Here is a 26,875-nt window from a genome sequence, read left to right on the forward strand (position 1 = left end):
GAAAGAAATTGAGGAAGACACAAAGAAATGGAAAAAGTGTTCCATGCTCCTATATTGGAAGAACAAATATTGTGAAAATGTCTATGCTACCTAAAGCAATCTACACATTCAATGCAATCCCTATCAAAATCCCACCCATTTTTTTCAAAGAAATGGAACAAATAATCTTAAAATTTATATGGAACCAGAAAAGACCTCGAATAGTCAAAGGAATATTGAAAAAGAAAGTCAAAATTGGTGGCATCACAATTACGGACTTCAAGCTCTATTATAAAGCTGTCATCATCACGACAGCATGGTACTGGCACATAGATCAATGGAATAGAAAAGAGATCCCAGAAATAGACCCTCAACTCTATGGTCAACTAATCTTCGACAAAGCAGGAAAGAATGTCCAATGGAAAAAAGACAGCCTCTTTAATAAATGGTGTTGGGGAAACTGGACGGCCACATGCAGAAAAATTAAATTGGACCATTTCCTTACACCACACATGAAAATAGACTCAAAATGGATGAAGGACCTCAATGTGAGAAAGGAATCCATCAAAATCCTTGAGGAGAACATAGGCAGCAACCTCTTCGACCTCAGCCGCAGCAACATCTTTCTAGGAACATCGGCAAAGGCAAGTGAAGCAAGGGCAAAAATGAACTATTGGGATTTCATCAAGATCAAAAGCTTTTGCACAGCAAAGGAAACAGTTAACAAAATCAAAAGACAACTGACAGAATGGGAGAAGATATTTGCAAACGACATATCAGATAAAGGGCTAGTGTCCAAAATCTATAAAGAACTTAGCCAACTCAACACCCAAAGAACAAATAATCCAATCAAGAAATGGGCAGAGGACATGAACAGACATTTCTACAAAGAAGACATCCAGATGGCCAACAGACACATTAAAAAGTGCTCCACATCACTCAGCATCAGGGAAATACAAATCAAAACCACAATGAGGTATCACCTCACACCAGTCAGAATGGCTAAAATTAACACGTCAGGAAATGACAGATGCTGGCGAGGATGCGGAGAAAGGGCAACCCTCCTCCACTGTTGGTGGGAATGCAAGCTGGTGCAACCACTCTGGAAAACAGCACGGAAGTTCCTCAAAAAGTTGAAAATAGAGCTACCCTATGACCCAGCAATAGCACTACTGGGTATTTACCCCAAGATACAAACGTAGTGATCCGAAGGGGCACATGCACCTGAATGTTTATAGCAGCAATGTCTACAATAGCCAAACTATGGAAAGAACCTAGATGTCCATCAACAGATGAATGGACAAAGAAATAGTGGTATATATACACAATGGAATACTATGCAGCCATCCAAAGAAATGAAATCTTGCCATTTGAGACAATGTGGATGGAACTAGAAGGTATCATGCTTAGTGTCTTTCAGAGAAAGACAACTATCATATGATCTCCCTGATGTGAGGAAGTGGAGATGCAACATGGGGGGTTAGGGGGGTAGGAGAAGAATAAATGAAACAAGATGGGATTGGGAGGGAGACAAACCATAAATGACTCTTAATCTCACAAAACAAACTGAGGGTTGCTGGGGGGAGGGGGGTAGGATAGGGGGATGGGGTTATGGACACTGTGGAGGGTATGTGTTATGGTGAGCGCTGTGAAGTGTGTAAACCTGGCAATTCACAGACCTGTACTCCTGGGGATAAAAATACATTATATGTTTATAAAAAAATAAAAAATAAATTAATTAAAAAAAAGTATTATAGCCGAACTGACTACAACAACACAAATATTTCAAGCATCCATAATATGTTAGGAATTCTGTTGAGCTTAGAGGATAGAAAGGAATATAAAACACAACCTCTGCCTTCAAAGGGCTCACAGTCTAGTAAAAACAATAAGTCAGGAAGAAATAAACTATTACACTAACATTTTAAAACTGTTATTATCCTGGTATTGTTGGAGTTATGTGTGACTGTGGTTGGGGCATGTAATTTGAGGAAAAGCTCTGGAGAACATAACTGGGAGAAATCCACCACCTGGATTTGTATTTCAGTTCTGCCACTTTCTTACTTTGTGATCTTGGGCATGCTGTCAGTGTTCTGTGCCTCACATTGTAACAGATGATAACAGCATCACCTACTAAAGGACCCAGGGGAAGAATAAAAGGAGTTATTCTATGTAGAATGCTTAGAACAATGCTTGTTACATACTGATAAAGGATTCAGTTAGTGGCCATTGTAATTACTTTCAGTAATATCAGTACTATTATTAGAGTTGGACATTATCACTATTACTACTATGGATGAACTGGAAGGTCACACAAAGGAGTTGACATTCTTCCTGGAAACAATGGGAAACCAGCATAGGAATTTAAACTGGGGTATCATAACATTATTATGTTCTTTAATAGGCTTTGATAGTAGTCAGTAATATGGATAGAAGATAGGCAAAATAGGAGGCAAGCCTATCTCCTAACACAAGGACAGCTACAGGGCGATGAGGAGGAGAACATATAAGAAGATAAGATATGAAACCTCTAGGACTTTATAATTGATTGATTATATGCTGACTCAGATGGAAAAGTAATCTGCAATGAGTCCCAGATTTCTGTTTAACTCAATAGTTCACAAGACTAGAGATATCACAAGACTATGGATATAAGTAGAAAAAACATATTTGAAGAGGAAAACTACAAATTTAGTTTTGGGCTTACAAAAATTGAAGTGCCTGTATGACAACACAATAATTAGTTAAAAATAAAGATCTTTATTACTTGAGAAAGTCTTTGGCTTGAGATCTGGAGATTATGCACAGTATCAGTTGTGTATAAATATATAGTACTAACACTATAGTTGTGAGAATGAGTACATTTCACTTTCATATGGACAGTGTGCTTGGCTTCATTTATCATAAGCCTTTTGTTCCTAGATTCTATCACAAAATAATGTTAAGCTGCTTCCTTCTAACCTACAGATCAAGAAATAAAAGAAATTAAAAAAAGAAAGAAAAATTAATTTTACAGGTGATAGTTAAGACTATAAATATAAGACAGATGTATCTATAAATGTATTTTCTCCCACTCTCTCCAGTGTGTCTTACTGGTACCAGTAAAACTGTAATACATAGTACTTTTGTGCATGCCAAGTAATGTCACCTTCATAAGAAGCTTCTGCCATTATCTCTACTTTAATGGTTTATTCTCAACTGGCTAAACCATTTTGAAGGCCCAGATCACATGCTCTCTCTCCCATTCAATTTCTTAAGGGTGGTCACCATTTTTTATGGTGTCTCCATTCTTGAATACATCTCAACCTTTATCTCTTGGGTACCTATTTTGTAAATATTTGTTATTAATTAATTAACAATGAATTAATAAATATTAGTGAATGAATGAAAATTGATGACAGTTTTCCACTTGAGATAGTATTATAAAGGAATGTTAGAAACAGCAGTGAGGGAAACAAGCCGATATTTGGAAGTTATAACTTAGCAAAATTTTAATAAAAAGGTAGTTTTTACAAATGACTTTTCAAATAAAGTAGTAGTTCCACAAAACTTTAAAGAAAAAGAGAAATAGCAGCAGGGGTTTCTCAAAATGTGATGGCATGATTGTTAACCATTGGGAGAATTTTTTTTTAAATAACAATGACAAAGACTTTTAATAAATATTTGATTGATTTTTAAAAATTGCAGAGCTTAAAATATATCAGTTGGAAAAACAAAACAAGAACAGAAAGATCTCTGCTCTCCAGGTAGAAGAATACAATCCTATTCTAGGAATTACAGAATTTCCTACTTGATTCAGTTTGGGTTGCAGGAAGAGAAAAAAAAAGAGAGAGAGAGAGTCCTGGATAACTGAGGTTTTTTGGCCATACTTGGTTGCCTTTCAGTTGAAATGGGAAAAATTGGAGGAATCTCAAATTTTGGAATGAAAGAGCTAAATTTTAGGCATGTTGTGTTTAATATCAATAAATATACAAATGGAGATATCTAATAAGTGGTTAGCTATATACGATAGCATACCATGGGCAGGATGACAGGAACATCTATCAAATGTACAAACCATTGTTTATAAGTTAGATCAGTAAAAGATTTTTGGTGGAGAAATATTTAACCATGACCTAATGTAGAATTGCTAGGGCATGGCCATAATAAAAGGCTGATTCAATTTTTGTTTCCTTAATATGCTCTCTGTAGACATTACAAAACCACTCTGTACCACTATTAGTCCAGTCTGAGCATTGGCTATATGGGTTTGGTATTCAGGAACAGACTGAGCTATTTTTGATACATTTTGAAGTTAGGGGCATTTTACACAGTATTTGAAGCCCTGAGACTATAAAACGAAGGATAGTGTATGAGGATACAAAATGTGAAGTAACAAGAACAGAGCCCTGGAGTATTCTGCTTTAAGAAATCTGGAGCAGTGGAGGAATAAGTAAGAATAACTAAGAAGTGACTGAGGTAAAAACAAACACAAACAAAAAATACCAAGTGAGTGTGGACTTCTGAAATCCAAGTGAAGAAAGTAAAAAGAAAGAAATCAGTGGTCGCATTATGAGTTAAGTGCAGATTAAGAGCTGATCCTGAATTTAGCAATGTGGTAATAATTGGTCACCATGAAATGCCATTGCCACGGTGCCCACTTCATGGTAGGGATGAGAGTCTGTGGGGGAAAAAATTAAGAAGTAATTGGGAAGAAGATTTGAAGAAAGTGAGATAAATAACTTTTCCAAGGAGTTTTGCTGTCAAGAGTAATAAAGATATAAGGTTAACAAGCCAGTTAGTGAAGCAAAGTCAAAAGAATGTTTTTATTATAGTTTATGAAATTAAGAGGAATTACATAATCTTGTTTGTCTTCTATGTGTTTGGGATAAAGGCATGGATTATAGAAAAGATTATCACCTCTCAATATGAGGCATTTATTTGCTTCTATAAACTGTTCCTGACATTGTACATGAAATGTAAGTAAACTCTGCAATCCACAGACATATATTGCATAATTGCTAATGCAACTGCATAATTGTTAAGCAGATTAGCACTACTATCTAGCACTACTATCACTAGGTATGATCCTGAGAGGATCCTTAGAATCCTGGATTCTAATTAACTGGAAAAGTTAATTGACTACTCTTTGGTACAGGTTCCATCAATAAAGCGGTCTTATTTTAGCGACTTCTTAGTGTTGTTATGAAATTTATAAGCAGTGAGCCAAAAGCTTTTATTGTAATGTGTAGAAATTCTTTAACAAATTAATAAATCTTACAGTCATTCCTATTTTAAAATTGATAAAACTAAGAATTTTTCTACAGGACTTTTAGCTCACATATGTAACATGTGGATTCACTGGGTATTACTACTTTATGTATATGTCTGTGTGTGTTCATGAAATCTGTTATTAATGGATATTTTTGGCTTCTATTTTAAACTTCTTTGCCCAGATTTCATATAAAATCATCCATCATTAGAAATACAAAGGACTTTCCTCAAACTTCTAAAAGTTATCTATCAAGACATCATAAAAATTTTATTACTAAATGTAGATCATTTAAAGCATTTTCTTTAAAATGAAAAACACTAAAGGATGTTTACCAGTATTACTGACTGTATTCAACGTGCAATGTTTTAGCCAATGTAACATAACAAGAAAATAGGTAAAAGTTATAAAGATATAAAGAAAGAAACCAAATTGCCATCATTTTCAAATGACCTGGATCGTCTAGGAGAGTCATTAAAATTTTAGATTCCTGAATGTCAATTCCAGAGATTCTCAGTCAGTAAGTTTGAATTTCTCAGTCATAATTTCTTCTGATTTGTTTCCTGTGTATGGCCATATTTTGTTAAAGAAACAATAATACAACAAGCATGCCTTGTTAATTTTTTGTTGAAAACCTGGACATTTTGATTAATATAATATGGAAATTTTGGAAATTAGATTCTTTCTCCTAAGATTTGTTGTTTGTACTTACTGTAGTTTGTCTAGTGCCTTTTCTGAACATATCCTATAAGGTTTGTATTGTTTGTTGTATGTAGTCTCGGAAGTCTGTTCTATAGGCTTAGTGGTTAGTTAATGATTAGACAAACATTTCTTTAAATGACTAGAACAAAAAACAAAAAACGAAAAACCCAAAAAACAAAAAACAACAACAAAAAAGCAAAAATTCCAATCTTTACCAATGGGCTCTGTGTCTGTGTTTGGGGCATGTCTTCAACTATCAATAATTCAATTGACAACTCTACCTTAGCTTTTGCTTCCTGCTTCCTTTGAGCTGCAAGGTTGGCAGCAAGTAAGATCTTGGCCTTCTCACATCTTTCCTGAGCATACATATAGCCCTGAACATCCGTGTGGCCTTCTCAATTCCCAGGGATGTGTTGGGACCTTTCAAAGTCCTTAAGAATTTACTTCATTTCCAGCCTTTCTTCTCAAACTTTTTGATTAATCTATTGTTTGCTCCGAATGTTATCTATTGCATCAGGCAGCAGCAACCTAAAACATTAGCTTATAAATGTCTTCGATATATCAGCAACCCCACGTTTATTGCAGCATTATTTACAACAGCCAAGATATGTTAACAACCTACATGTCCATCAATAGATGAATGGATAAAGAGGATGTAAGATATTGTATTCAGTCATAAAAAGAAGAAAATACTGACATTTGTGACAATATGGATGGATCCTAAGGGCGTTATGCAAGTGAAATAAGTCAGACAGAGAAAGAAATACTGTATGATCTTGCTCAAATTTAGAATCTAAACAACAAAAACAGACACAGAACAGATTGGTGGTTGTTAGACATGGGAGTGGGGGTAAAGAAAGGAAGAAATGAGTGACAGTGGTCAAAGGTACAAATTTCTAGTTATCAGATAAATAATTTCTGAAATGTATACTACACGGTGACTATTAAAAAAATAAAAGCAATTTTAAAATAAGAGAAATTAAGGAAATACAACCATATGTTAATGCTATGGGCTGAACTGTGTCTTCCTTAAGTACATATGTTGAAATATATATCCTGGTACCTCAGAATATGACTATGTTTGGAGACAACATCTTTAAAGAGGCAATTAAGGTAGAATTAGAGCACAAAGGAGGACCTTAAATCCAGAGAAGAGAAAACTAGATGAACAACACAGAGAAAGATGACTTGCAAATAATAGGGAGAAGGCGGCCATCTATGAGGCCAGGAGAGAGGCCTTGTGAGACTGTAACCTACTAACACCTTGATCTCAGACTTCCAGCCTCTAGAGTTGTGAGCAAATAAATTTCTGTTGTTTAAGCAACCCAGACTGTGGCATGTTGTTATGGTAGCTCTAGAAAACTAATAATAATGATTTGATTTGATTTGGTTTGGTTTCAAAACACAGTAAGAAACAAAATGAAAACATGCATTTGTTAAGACACAGGCGTTTAAACACCAGCTCTGCCACTGAACATTCTCAGCTTCAAATCCCTAGTTTTGTAAATGAGGATAAAAAAGCTATTTTACTACAATATTTCAGGAAAATTATTTTCTGATGTGCTAGATGCTCTTTGTATCATAAATGATGTGGTAGTATTAAATAGTTCTGGCAGTAATGGTAGTGTTGGTAGTAGCATGGCTAAGAAAAGTGTTTATAAAAATTATGTATTTATGTATTTTCTAACTTTCCTACACTGACCAAGCTTAACTTTTCTAATCAGGGAAGAAAGAAGCCAATGAATGCAATTTTAAAATATATTAATTTTAAGGATATTTGGAAAAGGGACTCTTTTTGTGGCTCAGTTGGTTAATCATCTACCTTTGTCTCAGGTCATGATCCCAGAGTCTTAGGATCAAGTCCCACATTGGGTTTCTTGTTCAGTAGGAACATGCTTCTACCCCTGCCTGCTTGTGTGCTCTCACTCTCTCTGACAAATAAATAAATAAAATTAAAAAAAAATTTAGTCAAATTCTTTTTTGTTAATCATTTGTGAAGTGTTATATATTGAAACATATCAGTCAATGGCCACAAGAAATGGAACCGTGCTCAAACAAGTTAGCAACAAGGGAAAGCACACGCAAGAGGAGTTTTGAGCATCTTGGTAAAAGGGAGTTGGGAGGGGCTCATTACAGGATGGAACATGTGCAAGGTGATTTTAGGAGGATTGATGTGAAGCAGTGATTAGTTCTGGATTGGGCACTGTCAGGAAGCACAGGCAATTCTGTGATTGGGTATCTTGGCACCCTGAAGCCACAGATGGGAGGATTACTATCTAACCAGAGTTGTTACTGATAAAGAAATACTAGTCACTCATGTTTAGATGTGTGTGTAGGGGGGGGGGTGTTCAGTTATTTTTGTGCTCCATGATATCCTTTGATCTAGTGTCATCATAGAGTCTCTGTGTCATATTCCTCCAGGGTCACACATGGCTCCATCTCAGTATTGTTTATATTCTGTAAAAGTTTTTGTTTTGTCCATGCTCAGTTCTAAACACCCCAGCCTGGCTCTCAGTTTCTAGCTGCCAGTTGCCAGAGATTTTCCTTTCGTTTTGTTTTGAATCTATCTTTCTTATAGTCTGGAGACTGCTGATAGGGATTCCCCAGAAGGAGTTACAGCACCACATTCTCAATCATCAGTTCTTCTTTGTAGCCAATTTTCTGTAACAAATAGACCTCCTTGCTTAGCAAACACATTTCTGCATAATTGGTTCTCAGACACAGTTTTTGAATAAATAAGACTATGATATTAAAATTTTCTTGATCAAAAATGAGAAAAAAAAGGTTTTCCCTTTGCAATTCCTTGAATTCTCTATGAGGAATTCATTCCTAGTCATTTAGAGCCTAAAACCCGGTCCCTCCAAAAGTAGGGGTTATAGGTAAAGTTCAAATTAGGTGTTATTTATTGGACCACATGAGAGTGATTTAGCACGTGAGGCAAACCTAAATCCTAATGAGTAAATGACTTTCAAATAAAATGCATTAAATGTTTTGTTTGCAGGGGAGAGGTTCTAGAGCTTGGTAATCTCTCCAGTGTTCATCAATTGCTCTGTAGGCTGTATATGCCAGGAGAAGCTTGGAGAGAAGTGAAAGGGAATCCCGTGACCTTGTCAAACTGCTGAGCACATAGCTGCCCTACAGAGATCTCCCATGCTTATGTGTTGAGGTGCAGGTGGGAAATGAGAGACAAAAGGACCTTTGGAGAGGGGGTGCTTTAAGCTATTTCCTCATGGTAAGAGATGAAGGTTTCCCATTTCCTGCTTATTCTAATGGTGGCCTGGGATCCAGCAAAGCTTAAAAAATTAAAAGGACTCTCACAAGGCCTTATGGAAAAAAAGCAGGTAATGAACAGAGGCAATTTTTAAAAGTCACAATCAGAAGGGAGAGATATAGAACTTGCAATTATGTGCTAGAGAAATTTGAACTGTGAAGGGCCTGAATTCACAGGAGGGATGTACCCAGCTAAAGACCCCACTAATGAATTCAAAAAGGCTGTTCTTGCTTCGAAAATGTCAAAGAATAAGAATCAGTTAAATCTTATAAGGGAAAACACAAAAAACCCCTCAGTGATTAATGATGGCAAGGATTTTTTTGAGTCATTTAGATATTGATTTAGATGACTTTTTTTATTGGATTAAAAAAACCATAAATGCTTGCTTCTAGGGTTAATAGATTTGGGTTAAAAATCCCGATGACAGTTCTGTAAATCAAATAATTGCTTAATCTCTAAGGTAAAGAATTAAAACCCTTGGATAGACTGAGAAGGACTGACCTCAGTGAAGGGCAGCCAATGCACAAAGAGTGATTACACTGAGGAAAAGAGAACGTTTAGTAAGGTATTTGTACAGAGCAATACAGAAATAAGACAGTGACATTTTGTGCCCTTTGAAAGCACTGGCTCCGTGAAATCCCAAATGCTTAGAATATGCTACCTCAAGTAAGATGTAAGCAGAAAGCTCCAGAATTCTTAAGAATTCCAGGGTAAATTTCAGAGGACCAATTCCATTCTTAAAAATGATTCATTAAGGAGGGAGGAGTCAAGATGGCGGAGAAGTAGCAGGCTGAGACTATATCAGGTAGCAGGAGATCAGCTCGATAGCTTATCTAAACATTGCAAACACCTACAAATCCAATGGGAGATTGAAGAAAAGAAGAACAGCAATTCTAGAAACAGAAAATCAACCACTTTCTGAAAGTTAGGACTGGCGGAGAAGTGAATCTAAAACGACGGGAAGATAGACTGCGGGGGAGGGGCCGGCTCCCGGCAAGGGGCGGAGCAACGGAGCACAAAATCAGGACTTTTAAAAGTCTGTTCCACTGAGGGACATTGCTCCAGAGGCTGAACTGGGGTAAAGCCCATGCAGAGACAGCGTGGCCCCAGGTCCCTCAGGGTCACAGAAGGATCGGGGGTGTCGGAGTGTCGCAGAGCTCGCAGGTGTTAGAACGGAGAAGCCGACTACAGAGACAGAGCTGAGGATTGAACTCTCAGCTCGGGGTTACCTTGAACTGGTCGCGGGCTCGATGAGCTCGGAGCGCGGCTAGAGGCTGGGGATACGGGAGTGATTGGGTGCTTTCCTCTGGGGGCGCGCTGAGGAGTGGGGCCCCGGGCGCTCGGCTCCTCTGGGCTGGAGACTAGGAGGCCGCTATTCTCATTCCCGTCCTCCGTAACTCTACGGAAAGCTTTCAGGGAACAGAAGCTCCCAAAAGCGAACCCGAGCAGATTACTTAGTCCGGCCCCGTAAGGGCGGTGCAGTTCTGCCTCGGGCAAAGACACTTGAGAGTCACCACAACAGGCCCCACCCCCAGAAGATCAACAAAATATCCAGCCAGGACGAAGTTATCTATCAAGGAAAGCAGGTTCAATACCTAAGACAGCAGCGGAATTCCAGAGGAGGAGAAAGCAAAACGCGGAACTCATGGCTTTCTCCCCATGATTCTTTAGTCTTATGGTTAATTCATTTTTTTTTCAATTTTTTTTTCTTCCTCTGCTAAATTTTTTGAAACTTTTATCCTTTTCTTTTTTTTAACGTTTTTTGACTAGTTTATCTAAAATATATATTTTTTCTTTCTTTTTTATATTTTTTCCTTATTTGTTTTATTTTTTAAATTTTTTTCTTTTTTTTTCTGAACCTCTTTTTATCCCCTTTCTCCCCCCCCCCCCCACAATTTGGGGTCTCTTCTGATTTGGTTACAGCACATTTTTCTGGGGTCTTTGCTACCCTTTTAGTATTTTATTTGATCCTTCATATCCTCTTATCTGGACAAAATGACAAGGTGGAAAAAATCACCACAAACAAAAGAACAAGAGGCAGTACCGAAGGCTAGGGACCTAATCAATACAGACATTGGTAATATGTCAGATCAAGAGTTCAGAATGACGATTCTGAACGTTCTAGCTGGGCTGGAAAAAGGCATGGAATATATTAGAGAAACCCTCTCTGGAGAGATAAAAGCCCTTTCTGGAGAAATTAAAGAACTAAAATCTAACCAAGTGGAATTCAAAAAAGCTATTAATGAGGTGCAATCAAAAATGGAGGCTCTCACTGCTAGGATAAATGAGGCAGAAGAAAGAATTAGTGATCTAGAAGACCAAATGACAGAGAATAAAGAAGCCGAGCAAAAGAGGGACACACACAAGGGAAGAATTCGAGATAAGTGACACCATAAGACGAAACAACATTAGAATAATTGGGATTCCAGAAGAAGAAGAAAGAGAGAGGGGAGCAGAAGGTCTATTGGAAAGAATTATTGGAGAGAATTTCCCTAATATGGCAAAGGGAACAAGCATCAAAATCCAGGAGATGCAGAGAACCCCCCTCAAAGTCAACAAGAATAGTTCCACACCCCGTCACCTAATAGTAAAACTTACAAGTCTTAGTGACAAAGAGAAAATCCTGAAAGCAGCCCGGGAAAAGAAGTCTGTAACATACAATGGTAAAAATATTAGATTGGCGGCAGACTTATCCACAGAGACCTGGCAGGCCAGAAAGAGCTGGCATGATATATTCAGAGCACAAAACGAGAAAAACATGTAGCCAAGAATACTATATCCAGGTAGGCTATCATTGAAAATAGAAGGAGAGATAAAAAGCTTCCAGGACAAACAAAAACTGAAAGAATTTGCAAACACCAAACCACCTCTACAGGAAATATTGAAAGGGGTCCTCTAAGCAAAGAGAGAGCCTAAAAGTAGTAGATCAGAAAGGTATAGAGACAATATACAGGAACAGTCACCTTACAGGCTGATAAAGGCACTAAATTCATATCTCTCAATAGTTACCCTGAATGTTAATGGGCTAAATGCCCCAATCAAAAGACACAGGGTATCAGAATGGATAAAAAAACGAAACCCATCAATATGTTGCCTACAAGAAACTCATTTTAGACCCGAAGACATCCAGATTGAAAGTGAGGGGGTGGAAAACAATTTACCATGCTAATGGGCATCAGAAGAAAGCTGGGGTGGCAATCCTTATATCAGATCAATTAGATTTTAAGCCAAAGACTATAATAAGAGATGAGGAAGAACACTATATCATACTCAAAGGGTCTGTCCAACAAGAAGATCTAACAATTTTAAATATCTCTGCCCCTAACGTGGGAGCAGCCAACTATATCAACCAATTAATAACAAAATCAAAGAAACATATCAATAATATTACAATAATAGTAGGGGACTTTAACACTCCCCTCACTGAAATGGACAGATCATCCAAGCAAAAGATCAACAAGGAAATAAAGGCCTTAAATGACACACTGGACCAGATGGACATCACAGATATATTCAGAACATTTCATCCCAATGCAACAGAATACACGTTCTTCTCTAGTGCACATGGAACATTTTCCAGAATAGATCACATCCTGGGTCACAAATCAGGTCTCAACCGGTATCAAAAGATTAGGATCATTCCCTGCATATTTTCAGACCACAACGCTCTGAAGCTAGAACTCAATCACAAGAGGAAATTTGGAAAGAACACAAATACATGGAGACTAAACAGCATCCTTCTAAAAAATGAATGGATCAACCATGAAATTAAAGAAGAATCGAAAAAATTCATGGAAACAAACGATAATGAAAACACAACAGTTCAAACTCTGTGGGACACAGCAAAGGCAGTCCTGAGAGGAAAATATATAGCGGTACAAGCCTTTCTCAAGAAACAAGAAAGGTCTCAAGTACACAACCTAACCCTACACCTAAAGGAGCTGGAGAAAGAACAAGAAAGAAACCCTAAACCCAGCAGGAGAAGAGAAACAATAAAGATCAGAGCAGAAATCAATGAAATAGAAACCAAAAAAAAAAAAAAAAAAATAGAAAAAATCAATGAAACTAGGAGCTGGTTCTTTGAAAGAATCAATATGATTGATAAACCCCTGGCCAGACTTATGAAAAAGAAAAGAGAAAGGACCCAAATAAATAAAATCATGAATGAAAGAGGAGAGATCACAACTAACACCAAAGAAATACAGACAATTATAAGAACATACTATGAGCAACTCTACGCCAACTAATTTGACAATCTGGAAGAAATGGATGCATTCCTAGAGGCATATAAACTACCACAACTGAACCAGGAAGAAATAGAAAACCTGAACAGGCCCATAACCAGTAAGGAGACTGAAACAGTCATCCAAAATCTCCAAACAAACAAAAGCCCAGGGCCAGACGGCTTCCCCGGGGAATTCTACCCAACATTTAAAAAGAACTAATTCCTATTCTCCTGAAACTGTTCCAAAAAATAGAAATGGAAGGAAAACTTCCAAACTCATTTTATGAGGCCAGCATCACCTTGATCTCAAAACCAGACAAGGATCCCACCAAAAAAGAGAACTGCAGACCAATATCCTTGATGAACACAGATGCAAAAATTCTCACCAAAATACTAGCCAATAGGATTCAACAGTACATTAAAAGGATTATTCACCACAATCAAGTGGGATTTATTCCAGGGGTGCAGGGTTGGTTCAACATCCACAAATCAATCAATGTGATAGAACACATTAATAAAAGAAAGAACAAAAACCATATGATACTTTCAATAGATGCTGAAAAAGCATTTGACAAAGTACAGCATCCCTTCCTGATCAAAACTCTTCAAAGTGTAGGGATAGAGAGCACATACCTCAATATCATCAAAGCCATCTATGAAAAACCCACCGCAAATATCATTCTCAATGGAGAAAAACTGAAACCTTTTCCATTAAGGTCAGGAACACGGCAGGGATGTCCATTATCACTACTGCTGTTCAACATAATACTAGAAGTCTTAGCCTCAGCAATCAGACAACAAAAAGAAATTAAAGGCATCTAAATTGGCAAAGAAGAAGTCAAACTATCACTCTTCACAGATGATATGATGCTATATGTGGAAAACCCAAAAGAGTCCACTCCAAAACTGCTAGAACTTGTACAGGAATTCAGTAAGGTGTCAGGATATAAAATCAATGCACAGGAATCAGTTGCATTTCTGTACACCAACAACAAGACAAAAGAAAGAGAAATTAAGGAGTCAATCCCATTTACAATTGCACCCAAAACTATAAGATACCTAGGAATAAACCTATCCAAAGAGGCTAAGAATCTATATGCAGAAAACTATAAAGTACTCATGAAAGAAACTGAGGAAGACACAAAGAAATGGAAAAATGTTCCATGCTCCTGTATTGGAAGAATAAATATTGTGAAAATGTCTATGCTACCTAAAGCAATCTACACATTTAATGCAATCCCTATCAAAATACCATCCATTTTTTTCACAGAAATGGAACAAATAATCCTAAAATTTATATGGACCAGAAAAGACCTCGAATAGCCAAAGGAATATTGAAAAAGAAAGCCAACGTGGGTGGCATCACAATTCCAGACTTCAAGCTCTATTACAAAGCTGTCATCATCAAGACAGCATGGTACTGGCACAAAAACAGATGCATAGATCAGTGGAACAGAATAGAGAGCCCAGAAATAGACCCTCAACTCTATGGTCAACTAATCTTCGACAAAGCAGGAAAGAATGTCCAATGGAAAAAAGACAGCCTCTTCAATAAATGGTGTTGGGAAAATTGGACAGCCACATGCAGAAAAATGAAATTGGACCACTTCCTTACACCACACACGAAAATAGACTCCAAATGGATGAAGGACCTCAATGTGAGAAAGGAATCCATCAAAATCCTTGAGGAGAATGCAGGCAGCAACCTCTTCGACCTTAGCCGTAGCAACATCTTCCTAGGAACAACGGCAAAGGCAAGGGAAGCAAGGGCAAAAATGAACTATTGGGATTTCATAAAGATCAAAAGCTTTTGCACAGCAAAGGAAACAGTTAACAAAATCAAAAGACAACTGACAGAATGGGAGAAGATATTTGCAAACGACATATCAGATAAAGGGCTAGTGTCCAAAATCTATAAGGAACTTAGCAAACTCAACACCCAAAGAACAAACAATCCAATCAAGAAATGGGCAGAGGACATGAACAGACATTTCTGCAAAGAAGACATCCAGATGGCCAACAGACACATGAAAAAGTGCTCACATCACTCGGCATCAGGGAAATACAAATCAAAACCACAATGAGATATCACCTCACACCAGTCAGAATGGCTAAAATTAACATGTCAGGAAATGACAGATGCTGGCGAGGATGCAGAGAAAGGGGAAACCTCCTACACTTTTGGTGGGAATGCAAGCTGGTGCAACCACTCTGGAAAACAGCATGGAGGTTCCTCAAAATGTTGAAAATTGAACTACCCTATGACCCAGCAGTTGCACTACTGGGTATTTACCGTAAAGATACAAACGTAGTGATCCGAAGGGGCACACGCACCCGAATGTTTATAGCAGCAATGTCTACAATAGCCAAACTATGGAAAGAACCTAGATATCCATCAACAGACGAATGGACAAAGAAAAAGTGGTATATATACACAATGGAATACTATGCAGCCATCAAAAGAAATGAAATCTTGCCATTTGCGATGACGTGGATGGAACTAGAGGGGATCATGCTTAGTGAAATAAGACAATCGGAGAAAGACAACTATCATATGCTCTCCCTGATATGAGGACATGGAGATGCAATATGGGGGGTTAGGGGGATAGGAGAAGAATAAATGAAACAAGATGGTATTGGGAGGGAGACAAACCATAAATGACTCTTAATCTCACAAAACAAACTGGGGGTTGCTGGGGGGAGGTGGGGTTGGGAGAGGGGGATGGGGTTATGGACATTGGGGAGGGTATGTGCTATCGTGAGTGCTGTGAAGTGTGTAAACCTGGTGATTCACAGACTTGTACCGCTGGGGATAAAAATATATTATATGTTTATTAAAAAAAAAAAAAAAGAAAGGATGAATACTCAACTTTTGTAGCAACATGGACAGGACTGGAAGTGATTATGCTGAGTGAAATAAGTCAAGCAGAGAGAGTCAAGTATCATATGGTTTCACTTATTTGTGGAGCATAACAAATGACATGGAGGACATTGGGAGATGGAGAGGAGAAGGAAGTTGAGGGAAATTGGAAGGGGAGGCGAACCATAAGAGACTATGGACTCTGAAAAACAACCTGAGGGTTTTGAAGGGGCGGGGGTGGGAGGTTGGGGGAACCAGGTGGTGGGTAATAGGGAGGGCACGTACTGCATGGAGCACTGGATGTTGTGCAAAAATAATGAATACTGTTACACTGAAAAAATAAACAAATGAAAAAGAAAAGATTCATTAAGTGAAAATTAATCTCTTTAGTCTTAAGCACTGTTGTTGTTCCCACGAAGGACCAAGATAGAGAAGTTAAGCAACATGAAGATGCCTAACCATTCTTCCAGAAAACCTTGAGCTTTATTTTCCTGAGTTCCCAGCTATTCCTTTCTGCTCTATTTACCTCATCTCTGAGGAAACTTCCCCGAATACCTCAGGTACACAGCTACCTATAAGAAATAGTCCCTCTCCACCATTAAGTTGTGCCTTGGGGAAATGCTATGTTTAAAGACATTCACATTGAGGTATAACTGATCAAAATAAGTGCAAACAGGATTCCAACAAGTGGAAAAGATTTGTAAGTCTGAGGAATAGAGCTTTAATAGCAGGTTTCAGATAGGAACCATCAGGTAGGACTGATATTGTGGTACCAGTGTCTGAAATCCCACTGGCATTTAGAGGTTCTCTTGTCCTCCATGAAGGACTAGCTCCCTTCCCAGTTCCTGAGAGGCCCATTTTAAATTTGAAAGGGTAAGTGAGTTCAACCTTAACAGCCCCTCATGGCGTGTTTACAGATTTAAAAACTTTCCCTGGTTAAGAATAAGGTCCCAGGAACTGAAGACTATTGGATGCAAAGCATGTCTAGGCACAATTAGGGAGGAGAAAATTGGAAAATTAGGCAAAATGGTAATAGAACTCAGTATGACATTACTGATTACTGATAAAGCTAAAACAGGAGGGAAGGAGCTGAAAAGGGAAACTGCTGGGAAGTGACAAAGCAGCTGGTTTTGACAAAAATTACTCAATCCAACAAGCCAACTCTATGGACTCCGATTTGAAATCTCCAGCCACAGCCCAGAGAGTGATTTAGTAAGGAGAAAGATGCCCAACTGCACTGGCAGGGTGCCTGGAGACAAAAGAGTGGATGATAAGATCAGTTTGTATCCAGTGTTCCAAAAGTCACAGGCAAGTTAGGGGCCAAGATGAGGGCAGATTTGAAACCTGAAAGGAGATATGGTACCTAACCAGTTGGCATCACAGTGATTTGCAGAGACAAAATTCTTTTTGTCTCTTCCCTTCAGATCAGAGATGACTTCCACTTGAGACCAATGGCCTTTATGATTTTCCTGAGGTAGTAGCACTGTTGCTCCTGTGACCTTTGAGTGGGGCTGTTGCTGGAGATACAAATGAACAAATGGAATTCTTGGTTATTGGAGGATGAGAAAGACAGAAGAGTCCCTGAACCTCACTGGCAGTAACTATAAATGCAAACAGCATACTAAATTCAATTCCATAAGTATTTCTGAGTGCCTACCTAAAGCCAGCCACCATCCTAGGGATATAAAGATGGGAAAGCAAAAAAATCAGAAAAACTGACATATGGTTGACTCCTTCTCTTTCAATCCAATACAGAATTTCAGAGGAGATTTAAATAGAGAATTATAGGAGGACACAAGGATGGGTTACTTCTGAGGAATGAGGATGAACAAGAGTTTCAGGAGAGTGACTAAAAAGATGACAATGAAGTAAGCCTCATCATGCTCTCATTTTTTCAGAAGAGTTCCAGTACTACCTACAGTTCTCACCCTTCTTCCCCTCTCCTTCTTTTATTAAAAAAACTTACTGACTTAAAGAGGGTGCACATTATGAATAAAGGATATTCTATGGAATCTTCTAATTGGTGTCATTCACCTTCATTTTGTATCTAACAGAAGGAAAAATAAGAAATTTAATATCTGCCTATTTTTTTTTATCTAAAGAAGGCATTTTATACCAAAAATGCATCTAAAGATTCTTCAGTTCTACAAAGACAGTGCCTTTGGGTAAAGCAACTGTGATTTATCACAGTTTATCACAATTTATCACAACTGTGATTATCACAACCCTGGACTTCAGAGGCAGTGTTTTCTGAAAACAAAAGCAAACAAATAAATAAATAAAAGGAAAACCTAGCAGAGAGCCTCTAAACTGCTGCTCAGCATGCTCAGCCTGCTTACCTAGCCAAGCATTCCTTGGATCAGGCCCCCTATTGGTTTTATTTAACAAGAGAAGTACTTCTATTCAGTTTGGCATGCCTTTAGTGATTGTTGGTTTAAGGGGAATTCAACAGAACCAGCAGGACAGACTGCTCACAGTTCCAACTCAATATTCTAAGATTAAAGAGTTAATACTGAAGAAACAACATCTTCAGAAAAAAATCTGCTATATCTATACAAATTGACAGCTGTATATGTCTTCCATTTTTTAAACTGCTTCATTTAAAGGGAAAATGATTATGGACATCAGGAAGGACTTTGCTTACAATAAAAGCATGTAATTCATAGAAAAGAGTATATATACATTTTTAAAGCTGGATCATTTTTTATTTGAAATATAGCAAAACTAATTATACCATAATTGAAATTACTAAGCATTTAAAAAAAGGCAGTCTTTTTACAGTTCTCCTTTAATATTCCCCTTTCCTTTTCCTGCTTCATTCCCCTTTCTTTCAGATACTCCATGTAATTCTAATCACCCTATTTACCTCACTGATGAATGAGGGACCCTCCATCCAAAACATCATGAGATGACTGAACATATGACACCCAACAATGGCCACATGAGAATGGAAGCAGTGTATTAGTCACATATATTCGCAGCCTGAGAGGAGCACACTGCACTCTCTCTACAGGACCACAGGGGGTGGGAAGGTGGAGTGACATGAAACATTTATTCACTCAGAAATTCAGTGAACCAGCAGAGACTGTGGTATTCAGGCTCTGTAGTCATCAGAGGGTGTAGTGCCGCTGGGCTAGCTGACAGCTGGATAAAGTCTTTCCCACTGGGTGGAGGTGATACCTGGTAAGAGCAGGGAAACTCATGGCTAAGAGTTTTGTGATCCCACGAAACCCCAAAATGTCAAGACAACACATGGAATTTTTAAGTTTTGCCATACACACTACTGCATGCATCCTTTGGCCGCTCACAGTTCCCAGGCACTGTACATTCTAAGCTTGACCTTCCAAGAGAATGTGACATGCTCTGATATCAGAGTTTTATCACTTGTAAAACTAAATTCTCCTTCATTTTCAGGTGGAAACATATTAAAAAAGTAATTCTCATGAAGGTAATAGTTTGCTATCCTACCTGTTCAATTCATAAGGGAACAACTTGTAGTGCTTTAAAAAATACACATATTCTGGCATTCCCACACCAAAAATTCTAATAGGTTTGATGTAGTACCCACAGTTGTGTCTCAACAATACAGCCCTATACCTCTCTCATAGTAAGTGATAGATACTACAGGCAGAAATTCAGTGAACACATAGTTGAACCTACCATCGGTCAACTGGATCTAACTGATATTTAGAGAATACTTTATCAAACTGAATAGGCCATTTTTCTCAAGCTCAAATGGAAGATTTGCCAATATAGACCACATTCAGGGCAACAAAACATACCAAAACCATTTTAAAAGAATACACATTATACAAAGTATATCCCCATGCTGCAGTGGAATTAAACTGTAGTTGATAACAGAAAGAGGAGTGAAAAATCTCAAAATATTTGGGGGTTAAACAACACATTTCCAAATGATGCAGAGGTAAAAGAAGTCCTAAGATAAATTTAAATATATTCTGAACTAAACAAAAATGAAAGTATACCTTATTGAAAAGTGGGAGATGTAATGAAAGTGGTGCTTAGAAGGAAATTAGCACTGAATTAAAAGGAAAAAAAGCTCTAAAATCAATAACTAAGATTCCACCTTAGGAAACTAAAAAAATGAAAGTAATTTAAGTCTAAAGCAAATGGATGAAAATAACAAAAAACAGAGTAGAAATCAGTGAAATTAAAAGAGGATATTAGTAGAGAAAAATCAGTGAAACAAAAGTTGGTTCTTGAAAAAGAGAAATGAAATCTATAAACTTCTAGCCAAACTAACCAAGAAAATAGAAATGATAAAAATGATTAACCTTAGAAATAAAAGAGAGGTTGTTACTATTGCTTCCATAAACACTGAAAGAAAAATTAAGAGCAACTCTCTACCTACAAATTGGATAACATAGATGAGCTCATTTAAAGACACCAACTAACAAGATTTAGCAAAAACAACAACAAATTAGATAATCTGAATTGCTCTAAATCAATTTAAAAAAAGGAGTCAATAATTATAACCTTGCAAAAAAGGGAACACCAGTCTAAGATGTTTCAGTGGTGAATTCTACAAGTATTTTAGGAAGAAATGTTATAATACCTCTATATTTTATTCTATTCCATAAGATAGAAACAGAAAGAACACTTTCCAACTCATTATATGAGGTCAGTTTAACTGTAATACCCAAACCAGTTCAAGATACTACAACAAAGGAAAACTACAGACCAATATCTCTCCAGACCACAGATGTAAAAATTATCAATAAAACATTATCAAATTGTATCAAAAATAGGTAAAAGAATTATATTTTATGAACAGTGAGATTTGCTCCAGATAAGCAGAACAACTTCTACATTCATGTCAATTAATCAATCACATCAGCATATTAATGAAGAAAAATCATACAAGCATACCAATTGATGCAGAAAAAGCGTCTGACAAAATTTAATACCCTGCATGATAAAAACTCCCAGCAAACTAGGAATAGAGGGACTTTTTGTACCTTGATAAAGAACATCTGCAAGAAACCTAATGTATTTGATGGTAAAGCACTAGATGTTTTCTCCAAGACCAGAACTACATAAGGATGTTCACTTCTACCACTTACTTTTTTAAAATTTTATTCCTTTTCAGTGTTCCAGAATTCATTGTTTATGCACCACACCCAGTGCTCCATGCAATACCTGCCCTCCAAAATACCCACCACCAGGCTCACCCACCCCCCAAAACCCTCAGTTTGTTTCTCAGAGTCCACAGTCTAATGGTTTGTCTCCCCCTACAATTTCTCCCAACTCACTTCTTTCTCCCAATGTTGATTTAAAATTGTACTAGAAGTCCAAGCTAGTACAATAACACAAGAGAAGTAAATAAACCACATATAGATTAGAAAGAAAGAAATGTCTTTGTGCATGACATGATTATACAGAAAATTCCAATGAACTAATGAAAAAAATCTCTGGAAAGTAGCAATTACAGAAATTTTCAACAAGTCTGCACAATACAAGGTCAATATACCAAAGGCAATGGCTTTGTTATATAACAGCAATTAACAATTTGGGAGAAAATATTCACAAAACACATATCTGATAAAGTACTTGTATCCAAACTATGCAAATATTTCTATAACGCAACAACAAAAACACAAGCAACCCAATTAAAACATGAGCAAAAGAGTGAACCCTACGGAAAACTATGGATATTGGGTGATTATAATCAGTCAGTGTAGGCTCATCTTTAGTAAATAATATTTACTTATATTTTTCTGAGCAATATTATTTACTAAATATTAGTAATATTTTTATTTTTTATTTAAATTTAATAAAATTTAAATTTTATTTAAATTAAGTAATATTTAATTAGTGAATAATATTTAGTAAATAATATTGCTCACAATTCTAGTGAGATGGCTATGCATGTGTGGTGTCAGGGGATACATGGTAAATCTCCGTACCTTCCTCTAAAACTACTCTCAAAAAAACAAAAACAAAAACAAAAAAAGTCCTAGGACACCCAGGTGGTTCAATCAGTTAAGCATCTCACTTTGGTTCAGGTCATGATCCCAGAGGCCTGGAATGGAGCCCCGCTTCTCCCTCTCATCTCCCTTTCCCACTTCCCCTGCTTGAGCTCTCTTTCTCTCTGTCAAATAGATAAATTAAATCTTAAAAAAAAAAAAAAGTCTTTAAAAAAGTGGACGAAAGTTCTGAACAGACACTTCACCAAAGAAGATATACAGATAGCAAATAAGAATCTGGAAAGATGTTCAACACCATATCATTAGTGACTTTCAAATAATGCAACAATGAGATACCATTACACACCTGTTACAATGGCTAACCCCAACCCTCTCAAAAAAGACAATGCAAAATTCTAGCCAGAATTTTGAGCAAGAGGAATTCTCATTCTTTGTTGATGGAAATGCAAAATGATGCAGCCATTTTGGAAGACAGTTTGGCAGTTTCCTACCAATGTAAACACAGTCTTACCATGTGCTTCAGCAATTATATTCCTAGATATTTATCCAACTGAGTTGAAAACTATGTCCACATAAAAACCTGTACCTAAAGTATAGCACTTTTATTCATAACTGCAAAAAACTGGCAACAACCAAATTACCCTACAATAGATGAGTGGATAAACAAACTATGTTATACACATACAATGAAATTTTATCCAGCAATAAAAGGAAATGAGCTATCAAGCCAGAAACAATCAAACAAAAAGCATGGAAGAACCATCTTTGGTTATGGTGACTTTCTCCATTATTTATTTGTTTTCTATTCCAATAAGTTACATTCCTGTCCTTATCCTTTCCTTATCTCTAATTATTTGGGGTTTTATTTGCTCCTCCTTTTTGTTTTCTTACAATGAAATTGTAGAACATTTATATTAGACTTTTCTTCTTTTCTAATATAAATCTTAAAAAACTATAAGTTTCTCTCTTTCTCACTACTCTAGTTGCATCCCACAAATTTTGTTGTGTTTGAAAGCATATGTATTCTGGTACTCAGATACTTCAGTAATGAGGATCTAGACCGTTCTACTGAGTAAGCCACTTAGAAGTGTCCAGAGGAGACACTGGACAGTATGAGGGAAATCTAGCATCTCTAGGAGAGAGAAGCATGTCAGTTAGAGGCTTAAGAGCTAGTTGTAGTTACAGGAACTATGTTTCCATACTAACCTCGTTTTGTAAATTTTCTTAGGAAACAAAGCCAAGTTCTTTCCAGGAGAGATGAATTTAGACTATTAACTCAGTAGATCAGAGTGTTAAGGGGTGAACTGTAGTCAGTCATTATGGAGGGCTTCTCTGAGCTGCCTCAGGACTGAATTACTTATTTCTCAGCTGCTGGGAAGGCTGTTGCTAAAGGTTCACAGCTGCACTGCTCACTGAAAATTGCCTGCAGTCAATGAGACCGCTTTACGTTCCCTGAATTTGCACCTTCTCCCCAGGGGCAGCTTGTATTCTATGACTGGTTGATACATGAGTACATAGACCTAGATCCTCACCTCAATTCAGACCAACTCTGTAGTGTCAACCCCATGACTTTGGTTGATGCTGTTCTATGACTGCATCACAATTCAACTTCTTCCGCTGAGCCATCCTGTTTATCTCACGTATGGAAGTGCGGTTGCCTAATATTATATCCCAATAAGCCACCTTCACATAAGTCTTAGACTCTTAGTGACCTACGTCAGTAAGTCGTATTTTCAGTAAGACCTCAAATTTTAAAAAGGAAAGCATATTGAGAGATCTGGTTACAAAAGTGTAGCTCATTTCATAATTAAGAATAACGGCACTGATCCTAGAGTACTGGGATTGAGTCCCACATTGGGCTCCTTGCTCAGCAGGGAGACTGCTTCTCGCTCTGCCTGTTCTGCCTGCAGCTCACTGTGCTCCTACTCTCTCTCTCTCTGACAAATAAATAAATAAATAAATCTTAAAAAAAAAAAGAATAACTGCATTATTTCAGAAAAATATAAGATTGATTATATTATCCAACCTACAAGTACCAAGGAACATGACCTGATAGAAAGATCTAAGGAATCTTAATTGGCATGTGTATTAAATATTTATTAGAACATGCTATGTGAATAAAGGACAGCATTAGAGTCACCCACTATGTGTTGATCAATGAAGGTGGATAATTTTCTCCAGGACACTCTGATAAAATTCAACTTCTTGCTCTGAACAAGTTTCTAGTCTCACAATTCATCTGCAGTTGCCACCTTATATAAAGCCCTCACAGCATGGAATGTTGTGCAAAAGCACAGTTCCTTATCTATAGGTAAGTTTTCTGTTTTTCAAATGGCTCTTGTGAGATATGGGTCAGCCAGGGTCTAGAGTGTGTGGTCATTTGATGGAACATTCCACAACAGTGGACAAAGTCACCCTGGCCCCTGTTGGAATTGACAGTTGTGGGGCTTCCGAGCCAAATGTCACTTTGCTTGTGGACTAAGAAATGAAGACTAGGAGCTGTATGAGAAAGCTGCTCTATATCAGGCTGAGTTCAGACACTCCACAACTCTTGCCATCACAGGAAAACTTCTGTGTCCCCAAATGCACTGCCCTGGTTACACTGGAAATGCAGTCAGCCAGAGGCAAACATGGATGATTAACAAGTTTTTCTTTGATTACCTCACACTTTTGGTTTTGCTCATTTGCCTCTTTTGTGAAGCTACTTCTTTTCAAGATACTCACGGTCTTGATGATGTTCTTGTTTGCTCCAAAGCCTCTTACCAGTACTCTGGACTTTTCACTTTCTGCTTTTCTAGCACATGCCAATTCCACTTAGTTTAATGCAATGATTTGCATTTTATAATAGAAGTGAAGTGTTTAGAAATGCAGCACATGACCAAGAAATGATTGTTAACCATGGGTATGAGCGGAACAAATCAGTAAATCCTGCCTTTGTCACCTTCGTTCAGAGAGGGATAGAATGCAGAAGGACCTGGCATCCATTAACTATGGATAGCAAAGAGCAATGTTTTTCAGCTAGAGTGGTTTATTGTGAAATTACAGGAAGGACTTCTCTGAGCAGGGAAGAGCCAAGAGAATTTAAGCACCATAATGGGGAAGGGAGTAGAAGTAGGTTCAAGAATCAGAGATATATTGTTTCAAAAAGAAAAAGAAGTAACTTTGTAAGTAATACAAATGTTAGTTACTTCATGGATAATTGTCCTATGTTGCCTCTAGGGGAAATTAACATTTTCTATTAGCAAGGGGCCTAGGTTATGTGTGACAGAATTCTAAAGGGGGAACTCAGTAATGTGTTGTCTGAACTAGAATGAAAAAATTTGCACTCAAATTTAATCATAGATCTAGAGCAATGTGCCTCACAGTCAATTGGCTGATGGTTAACTTAAAGTACATTATGTGTTTATAAAACCCAGAAATGTTTCTCTCCTTAGTGAGGTGTGAGGTTAGACTTTGGGAAGTACAAATGAATGTAGCAATTCAAGAGAAATCCATTCATATACTTTCCATAATTCTACTGTAGTAGCACTAGAGAATTGCCTTCAAAGTTCATCATACCTCATCATCTTGGCCTGAAGGGTTTGATCTAGCTCAATATATCACGTTTTCTTGTATGCTTCAGAAAACAAAAAGTGTGTGTCCTCCAGGTTTATTACAGTAGTATTAATGTTGGGTTATTTATTAGAGGCCAAGTGTCCTACCTCCTTGAGAGACCCTGGAAAAGATATTTGATATAAGAAACAGCAGAAATCCAATTCTGTAATTTCACAAAGATTCTCCCTGTTCATCTGGGTTCAAAGGAGAAAGGTTATAAAATGTTGTGTAAAGTATGATTACAAATGTACCTATAACATTACATATTCACAGGAAAACAACACTAGGAGATTTATGAGCTTACAAGCTATCTCAAAATATAAATTCAAACTCCAGGAAACTCCCCCTCCTATTATACATATATATATATATATATATATATATATACACACATATACATATGCATACACATATATATACAGATATAAACATAGTTTATATAGATATAAAACATGTATATCATAAAAACATATATAATCTATATTATTAAATTATAATATCTTATATGGTATAATATGTAAATTACATGAAGATATAACCCAGAGCCCACTTTTTCACAGGCTAATGGTAACTCTGTCCTTAGATATTTTAGGCCAAAATACTTGACATCAAGCTTTCCTCTGTTCTCTTTCTTACTCTTGACATCCAAACAATTAAAGAATATTATTGTCACAGAATTCAAGGTATTACCAAGATATCTCATTTTAGAATATCTAACACTTATAATCCTCCCCTTACTCCTGCATGAACCCCAAACTTTTCTCTCAGCTTAAACTCTTATTTATTTCCATATTCCTATTAAAGCAGTCAAAGGGACCCCCCCTTTTTGAAGTCTGAAAACTTATAGGCCATACACAGCTGGGTTAATCTAACTTAGACAATGGCCTTAGGAATTCATTTACATCTTTTGTACAAATACATCTTTTGTAAATGAATTCCTAAGGCCATTGTCTAAGTTAGATTAACCCAGCTGTGTATGGCCTATAAGTTTTCAGACTTCAAAAAGGGGGGGTCCCTTTGACTGCTTTAATAGGAATATGGAAAT

This window comes from Meles meles, chromosome 12, assembly GCF_922984935.1.
Source record: "Meles meles chromosome 12, mMelMel3.1 paternal haplotype, whole genome shotgun sequence".
NCBI lineage: Eukaryota > Metazoa > Chordata > Mammalia > Carnivora > Mustelidae > Meles > Meles meles.